The following is a 9,851-nucleotide window of genomic DNA, read 5'->3' on the forward strand; positions in this document are numbered from 1 at the left end:
CTACTTGTATAGACTTGTAAATTTAACATACAAGTGGTTAGGTGACCTTTATCCCACAAGCATGTGAAATTTACCTTAATCATATTAGTTTGCTCATAACGGTTAGCTGACCTTTATCCCATCATGAGTTCCCTAATACTTTTAAGTGTCACGCAATAGGATGACGTTAAACTTGTTTACCTTGTTTGTAAAAGGGATTTTAAGTTTTCGTTAATTCTAGTTTGAGAAAACTTTTATGCCATACACCAACATGCATTTAGTGTATGGTACTTGTGAAAAACCAATTTCATGTCTTGTAATTGAGCCAATTACTTGATATAAACCATTTTATATACGTTATCCTTTTCTTGTTCTTAATAACCATTTATTAAGGGTTTTGGTTGCTATTTTAATTTAACCATTTAAATTGCCGTTTTGCATGTACTTAGAACGTCTAATTTAACCAATTAAATTGTCGTTTTGTTTGTTGTTATCTTGTGATTAATTGTATCAACCAAACATGCAAAACAATAATCATACAAACAACCACACATGCAAAATAAGCGTGTTCACAATCTAGCCATTTTGGTGGACATTTGTTTAGCCGAAAACAAATGTCACCGGGTTAAGGGGTAATAATACAAAGTAGGAGATTACAATCTCCCACTTAACCTTGCATCCAAATGCTCCTTGTGTTCTTCAAGTCTTCATCATCTTGTTCTTCATTTTTACAAAATATGTATCCTAATACATTTTTATCTAGAAAATGAAATACAACCTATTCTATTTTACATACCAAATGTAAAACAAATTACATAGCCAAAATAATAATTATTACATGCCAATTGAATGAATAATATTACATACCAAATGAATATAACAAATCAACCAAATATAACATGCAATCAACACAAGGTCAAGGCTAGGATTGTGAACTTTAACATGCAACAAAATATGACCAAATGATAGAGCTCAAAACCCAATTTTGAACCCTAATAAATTCGGCCATAATGAATTACCCACCCAAAACCAACAATTTTTGCATTCTTCTTTCATGCATGTACTTAGAATGCAAATATAGTGGGTTTAAAACAATAATTCGAAGCATATTTCAACAACTTCGGCTCTAGATACCATTGTTGGGATTTAACAAGTTCATATATCTTAAAACCTTTTAAGAATCATAATAAACGGAAGCGTGTAATTACCAATTAAACTTGTTTAATCTTTAAACCAATTAAAGTTAAATCCCATCTTGGATCAAGTTGTGAATATTATGCTTACAAATTAACAAGAAAAGATAGAGTTTTATACCTCCTTAAAACTAAGTTTAAGGGCTGTCCAAAATGGTAGTAGGATGATGAACAAAAGTGTAGAACTTCAAGCTTTTGATCCTCCAACACCACCCCTAAGTTAGCTAGACTTGGTAGCCTCAACACCCTTGTTAATCTAGCTTGAAACCCACTTCTTTGTGCTGAAAATTTCAGCCAGCAGCAACAATAAAAGATGATGATGAATGCTAGCTTCTAATGGTGAAACCTCAAGGGATTATACCCCAAACTTATAACCAACACCTTGTAAATTGGTTAGGATTTTGTTACACTAGAAAATGAGCTTCCAATAAGCTCAAAGTCACCTCTCTCTTCTTGAAGAATTCGGCCAGAATTGGAACAAGGAAGAAAGAGAGCTTATTCTCTTTTTACTTGATGTTTGAATGCATGTATGTATTATCTTTTGGTCAAGGAACAAGTACATTAGGCTTTGTGCATTTTGAAACTTACAAAAGTAGCATGGGTGGACCTCTTGGTCCTCACAAAAACCGTCCCCCCATGGGGATGTTTATAAAATTAGTCTTTTAAATTTATAAAACAAGTTCCACCATGTATATGTTACTTGTTCCAATTTAATTTCCATTTTATAAAACCTTTTATAAAATGTATCATAACACAACTATTAATCTTACAAATGATTAAAACCATATCATATAAATTATCCAAATAATTTATCTCAAGTAATAATATTTTAGAAAACCGATTTTCTAAAGTCCAAGTGTCGCGTATTTATTTAACGACCTAATCGTTAAGATTAAATACATTTTAAGGTGTTGGTAAGTTTGTTATTGGGTATGACCCGACTTGGATCATAACATGCTAGCCACATTAATTTAATATGTCTCTCGGGCATACGAAATACCTTCAAACTTTGCTTATCGTGTTGGAATAATATAAAGATAAAGTTTAAATTTGGTTGGAAATTTTCGGGTTGTCACAGTACCTACCCGTTATAGAAATTTCGTCCCGAAATTTGAGTGGAAAGGTCGTGAATGATAATAAGTATGTTTTCATGATGCATACAGGCTGAAAATTAGAGTTTTATCATCAGCGAATAATTTGGATAGACAATCCATTTATATGAAGAGTATGAATGAAGCTAACATAGAAGAGTGAAATGAGTAAGTGTAGATTCATCTTATCATTTGACGTAGATATGATTGATTTCCAGATTTCAAGGGATTTGAAGAAAATCTTTGTAATAAGATTTGATTCTCCGGTAACAAAGGGAATTAGGATCCGCTTTAAATGCTATCGTCCATTTTAATTGTTCTGTCGGAAATTTTCTTATAAATTCACCTCCTTCGTTTTCTTATAACTCACACCTTTTGTTGATGCATTTTATGCATGTCCCTAGACATCTACCCACGTCCATTGCAGGTACAACAGTTTACAGGCCACCATGATCGTTCGTTATTATCCTATCCGTGTTTGTATGTGGTTACAGGAACTGCAGGAACGAGATTTGGATGTTTGACTATGTTAGACTTAGTCAGATGTCCGAGTGAAGCCTCACTCATACGGCTGACAGGCTCATACGCACGGTTGATGCTGAGCTAAGTCATAATTACAGCCTAAATGAGAAGACACGAGTGAGTGATCACCCGTACGGCTGATGAAGCCAACTCATATGTGTGATGGATGAATCGTGCGGGTGAGTCAATAGCAGGGGTATATAAAGTCTTATGCTCTTCATTTTAGGTTAAGCCTCTCATTTGTTACACACACTCAGATCTGGTGAGCTCTTCCGATTCTCTCTCAACCCAAATCACCCAGGTGGTGAATAATAGCTCTAAGTGTTGATCTAATCACAATTGATTTAGTTGTGGTATGACTAAATTAATCCCAAAAAGCTTAACCTATTCACTAGAGGGTTTGATTCACTTATTCCGTCATTGTGTGAGTTAAATCTGTTGATTTCTAAGTTCCTAGTCATGTTTCATCACATTCTATTCTTTCCCCCTCAACTCATATTTTAATGTATTCATCAATATGCTCCATCCAGTTCTGATTCTCGATATACTTCTAACTTTCATATCGGTCATTCTTCTTTTTCATCTACCGCCGGAAGAATCTATTTACTTCTACTATACTCTTGGGTTTATAGTGTTTCTAGTTCTCCCGTGTCTTTATATTGCTATATGCATCGATATATATGGTTTATAACTTTTGGTTTGTCGTTGGGATTTATATCTTCCCTTATATTTCAAAGTCTCTGTTTCTATCTTCTATAATCATTGTCATCCACAGTTAATGCTCTCTTTTATTTGCTGCAATTTATACCCCAATTTCTATTTCGGAGTTTTGTCCTTTCGTTTCTTCTTCTTGCGATTAAGCACCGCTTGTAATGGTCCAGAATTCACAGATATGAATTTCGGAATGAACATTGTTAATGTTCTAGGAAGGAAATTGTGATGGCACGATCTTGACTTGTCAAATTACTAGAATACCTAGGAAAAGGCCGAATCATCAAGAAATATTTTCTTGATTTTTTAGAGGTTAAATAGAATACAAGAGTCGTATAACATGGCACATGATGATGTTATGATCTGTGAATCATCACGTTCCATTTAGAAACTCAGCATGAATTACTGTAATATAATCACGTTGATCAAGTGTCATTATATTATACTAACTCATGCTTCAGTTTCCAACACTACTTCAAAAACATTCGTATTTTAAACTCAAAGGTTTACAGAGTATAGGAACTAAACAGTTTCCTTTTTGATGTAATATAGATAGCGCAAAGAGATAAATGATTCCAGATAAGAATAGTTATGGAAATATCTTCAGAAATATGAAGGATATTTATAATGAAAGATACGATGATATCTTAGAATTTCTAATATCAGAGGATGATGAAGAATATTGTCTGTAAGGGTTTAGTGTCAGGAGCAAGGTATTCGTTAATGACTTCAGCAGACACTGAATCATTTGGATTCTTTGAAGGCAGGTTCAGTCTTTGTGATTTGTCCACAGCCTCCTTCATACTTTGCTCAATCCGTTTTCCAGTTCCAAAACTTCTCTATTTCTGAGCTTTGTTAATACACTAATCTTTATCATCAAACTTTTTACTGCTAAGGTCGTTTACAGTTTTTGTTGCTTCATCAGCATTTCGAGAACTAGTTCGCGGTTCAGAGTGTTTTTCAGAAACTTCACATTCGAAGCTTACAAATAGACGTTATGTATAACTGTTGGCGTCAACATGCTGTGAGATTTCAAAATACTGATTGCTAATTCCCAATGATTCGTATGGCAATTCTCGTTACAAGAGGCAGATGAGTAAATGATGAGGTTTCGATAAATATAAAGATTCTTCGGAATGCCCAAGATCAGTGAAGTTGTTGGTAAGTTTATTGCTAATGTGGTGGAATATGAAAGGTTCTCCGGTAACAAAAGGGTAATCACATATATCAAAATTATGATAAGGCTACTCCGAATGAAAAAATCGAAGTTGTCTTGCTGGAGCTGTGATATAATTTGCTACTTTGCAAAGGAATTGCAAGGTTATTTTTGCTAATAAATGCCAAAAGATCTGACACAGATATGTGTTGAATTATGACTTTGGTTTCGAGAGCTTTTTAAGTACATAACTGTGGGTAATATGTGGTTGGATCATCATCTCGATTGCTCATTATTTGAAGTGTCTTCAGAGATTTTCGAAGGGTTTGAACACAGATTGTAATCGTTTGTATACATTTGATGTTCTAACACACTTTTGAAGTCAAAGTATAGCTTTGAAAGATGTAGGAATCTAAAAGTGATGGTACCGGTTATATCTTAAATTGAATTCTGAGATTTTAAAATCAGAATATGTAATTGGGTTTGAATGAGTATGGTTGTTTTGATTTCTATGAAAGAATGTATATTATTGTGAAAGTAGGAAGTATAATTGATAATTTACTTAATCTGATTCGAAGAATGTAATATATTAATTGTGAATTTATATATATCTCTCGGGTATTACCTACCCGTTAAAAAATTTTCACAATTAATATTTTGTACATAAGAATTTTATTACAGTCTTTATGAAAATATATATGTATATATTCTCCTCAGATGTAACATAGATTTTAATGAGTTAATACTAAATTAAACTCATTCGATTTATGGTTGGAACTAGAATTGAATAATTCCTTGAAGGCTTTAGAGGTTACATAAGTATTTCTTCAATAATATTGAAATTATGAATCAATACTTAGTTATTTGTTGAGATGTGATGTTGGTTTTCGTTAAATTCTTGTGAACTTCGCAAAGTACTAATGATGTTATCTGAAAAGTTTCGGTTACATCAATGATGAAGTGTAAAATCAAATATATACTTGATTTATTAGGAATTGGAACTTGTTGAATTGAGACAGAGATTGTAGTTAACGATGGTTAACTCGCGAGCGAGGGACGTACATTATTGCATATTTGTAATATGAATTAACCGAGTAGTTAAGATTCACACACAATAGCTTAGCACGGAAAGATTTATTTTTTATTTCAATATACACGTTATTGATTCGTAATGATGTCCACAGTGATTCTTGAACTGACGGAGTTTGTGATGTTATAGGTGTTGTTGATTCTGATGTTGACTGTACTGACGATGCTGGTGACGTTGACGGTACTGTTGATGCTGTTGGTAAAACAAGTTTAACTTGTTAATCACACACCATTTTTTTAGGGTTTCTACTCTTCCTTCTATCATTTTGGTTCGCTTAACTGATTTATGGTTAGGGCTAGATTAGATAATCTCTAAGACTTTAGAGATTATATAATCGCCGCGGAATGTTTCTCCAATGAAGTTATGAATTAATACTTCGTCAGTTATTGTTGTTGGTACTCCTTGGTATCTATGGTGCGTATGACGTTGATGCTCGTGGGACAGATTGTGAAGTTGAGGTTTACAACGCGGTTGTGGTTGGAGGTTGTCATAACCCGTCCTTAACCATAAGAACGTGTTAAATAACGTATGATTTCATTGCGAGGTATTGACCTCTATATGCGACATTTTTAAAAGAAAAACTGCATATATTATACATTACAAACCATGATTCTTATTTTTGTTACAAGCTTTGGACAACATAAAAATGATTATCGTTTAGCGATAATCTTCGACTTACAAACTTTACATATAATGATAACAACACGGTTTCTAGCATATTTTACAACACAGATCCTCGGGTATGCAGTTTTATTTTTGACACAAATATGCGTACGCAAGATCCTGCTCAAATTCAACATTATGCAGCGGAAGCTTTAGTAATCTCCTGAGAATAGACATGTTTTAAAAGGTCAACATAAAGTTGGTGAGATATAGGTTTAGTGCCGGCAGCAATATATATATATAGACCACAAGATTTCGTATATAAACAGTTTAATAAAAATATTCTAAGTGGTTGAGCACTTGGTAACCATACTTAACATTTAATCACGTCGCATATTCCCTTTATTATGAAATCTTACTACACCGTACCAAGTGTAGTCACGAAACGAAGTACTGTGCAACCGTTGAATACTGGTCGTCCAGTCCGGTTGGGGTTGTCAGGCCCGATAGATCTATCAACAGGATTCGCGTTTACAATACCGCTGTAAATATTAGTTACCAAGCTACAGGGAAGTATGCCAGTGGTACAACTCAACGTAGAATATATTTTTCAGTTACTTGTGTCCATAACGTAAAACATAAAATACATGTATTCTCATCCCGAAATATTTAGAGTTTAAAAGTGGGACTATATACTCACTTTCGTCTTGAAGATATATATATAATTTGACTTGGTCTCCGGTTGATATCACGAACCTATCCATATATAATATATCAATACCTTTTCTTTTTAAACAAACGTCACATATATATACTTGTTATACTTTTAATACTTTGAATAATTCCTTAGTCCGTAGTTAGCAGTTCGTTGTTAGTAATTCAATTTTAATGGTTCATTTTTAGATGTTTAATATACCCGCAATGAAATAAATAAAACCCCCAACGAAATAAATAAAACCCCATCGTATATGTATTGGTCGAGATTAATCTTGACCCATGGTACCGGTGTTGTCAAATGACGTGTTGCGTACATAAAGTACCGGTGTTGTCAAATGACGTGTTGCGTACAATCATGGGATCTTATGATTAATCTTCTCGTGTTGTTTACGGGTGATCCTGAACCATATAAAATTGAATTATAAGTACATATATATAAAATATCATGTTAACTTAAAAAGATGTGATTTATTTAATTTTTTCCCAATTATTTTCGTGGCTAAACTAGTCTTGGATATCCGATTTTGTTTCGGTCATAGTTTCTTCGTTACAACTCCGTTTTCGTTGATTCAACTTGCCATCTCCTTGGATCGAGTCCCTCTTTAAGACTATGAACTGTAAATACCTTAGTTTGTATTCAAAATCACACGGCATAGGTCAAACTTTAGTGAAACTTATGAAGTTAATCATTTTCCATCATGTAAACAACCTCAAATGATTATTTTTCTAAAAATACTTATACTTTGAGTTAAATCATGAAATTTTTATGTGTTATCATATTCATAGTAAAAATCATTTTTCCAGAAAATAAACCTCCAATTCAAAGTTTAAGATGGTTTTTAATTATCCAACCCAAAACAGCCCCCGGTTGCACTCCGACGTCGTAAATTCAGTTTTTAAGGTGTTCTTTGAAAAACCAAGTTATACCTTGTTAAGTTAGCATATAATTAAGATATGTTACAGGTCTTGAAGTATTTTAAAAGTTAAGTTAGAAGGATCTATTTAGTTTGCGAACAAGTTTGAAATCATTCAAACTATGTTCTAGTTTATAAACTCTTATATATATAGCTTTAAATATATGAATTGAAAAAGAGTTGAAGTAGAGTTTTTACCTCAAGTTTAAAATGTAAAGTTGCTGGAAAGAAGTAGTAAAATAAAAGTTGAGAAAGTTCTTGCAAGTGTGTGTGAAAATTGGAAGTAAAATTTGGAAAATGAATGTGTAAAAATGAGTTAGAAATGGTGCTTATTTATAGGCTTGAAAATTTGGTTTTTAGTGAAAATATCTAAGATAAGTTAAAATTTATTATGTCATGAATGACATATTATTCCAATAATTGAAGATTTCTATTGGTATATACCAATAGTAAATACTTCTAGAAGCTGTGTATAGTACCCTAGATATACGTATAGGATTATTGAGGAAACGGAACGAGAATTCAAATATAACTATCTTTTGTAAATATACTTATATTGTTTTATGTATAAAAGCCCTTTAAAAATGATTAAATACATTACTTATACGATATATGTATAAACATTATAAATCATCAGTATTTATAACGTTACGTAGGTTATTGTTTTGAAAACTTAAGTTAGTAGTTTCAAAATATACTTATGACTTTTTGTTATTAATACAAAATGAGATATTAAAACATCCTTAGATCATGTTAAATATGTATGTATAATTATCATATATTGTATAGTTCGTGATATCATCGGTCAAACTAGACGGTCAAACGTTGTGTAAAACTCTTTTCAAAAACATAAGTCTCAACAATTTGGATTGCTTATCATGTTGGTAAGGTTTAATTTATGTAAATATTAATCTCATAAGTATAGAACGATTGGAAAAGTGCGGGTCGTTACAGTACCTACCCGTTAAATAAATTTCGTCCCGAAATTTTAAAATTGTACCTATTTTGCGTCATCGAGAAACAAGTGTGGATACTTTTGTTTCATCTGATCCTCTCGTTCCCAAGTAAACTCAGGACCTCTTCGAGCATTCCAACGAACCTTAACTATTGGTATGTTGCTCTGCTTGAGCTGTTTAACTTCACGATCCATGATTTCGATTGGTTCTTCGATGAATTGTAGTTTCTCATCGACATGGATTTATTCAAGAGGAATGTTGAGGTCTTCCTTTGCAAGACACTTCTTAAGGTTTGAGACGTGAAAGGTATTGTGTACTCCGGCGAGTTGTTGCGGTAACTCGAGTCGATAAGCTACCGGTCCAATGCGTTCGATAATCTTGAACGGGCCTACATATCTTGGGTTTAGTTTACCTCTTTTACCGAAACGTATTACACCTTTCCAAGGTGACACCTTTAGCATAACCATGTCCCCAATCTGAAACTCTAATGGTTTCCTTCGGACATCGGCGTAGCTCTTTTGGCGACTTCGGGCTGTTTTCAATCTCTCCTTGATTTGTACTATCTTCTCAGTCGTTTCGTGTATGATCTCGGGACCAGTTAATTGTCGATCTCCTACTTCATTCCAACAGATAGGAGATCTACACTTCCTTCCATACAATGCTTCGAATGGTGCAGCTTTAATGCTTGCATGATAACTATTATTATACGAAAATTCTGCTAACGGTAGATACTTATCCCATCCGTTTCCAAAATCGATCACACATGCCCTGAGCATGTCTTCAAGAGTCTGAATCGTTCTTTCACTCTGCCCGTCGGTTTGCGGATGATATGCGGTACTCATATCTAAACGAGTTCCTAGTGCCTCCTGCAGTGATTGCCAGAACTTTGAGGTAAATCTACTATCACGATCGGATATAA

Source organism: Rutidosis leptorrhynchoides, chromosome 2 (genome assembly GCF_046630445.1).
Source record: "Rutidosis leptorrhynchoides isolate AG116_Rl617_1_P2 chromosome 2, CSIRO_AGI_Rlap_v1, whole genome shotgun sequence".
NCBI lineage: Eukaryota > Viridiplantae > Streptophyta > Magnoliopsida > Asterales > Asteraceae > Rutidosis > Rutidosis leptorrhynchoides.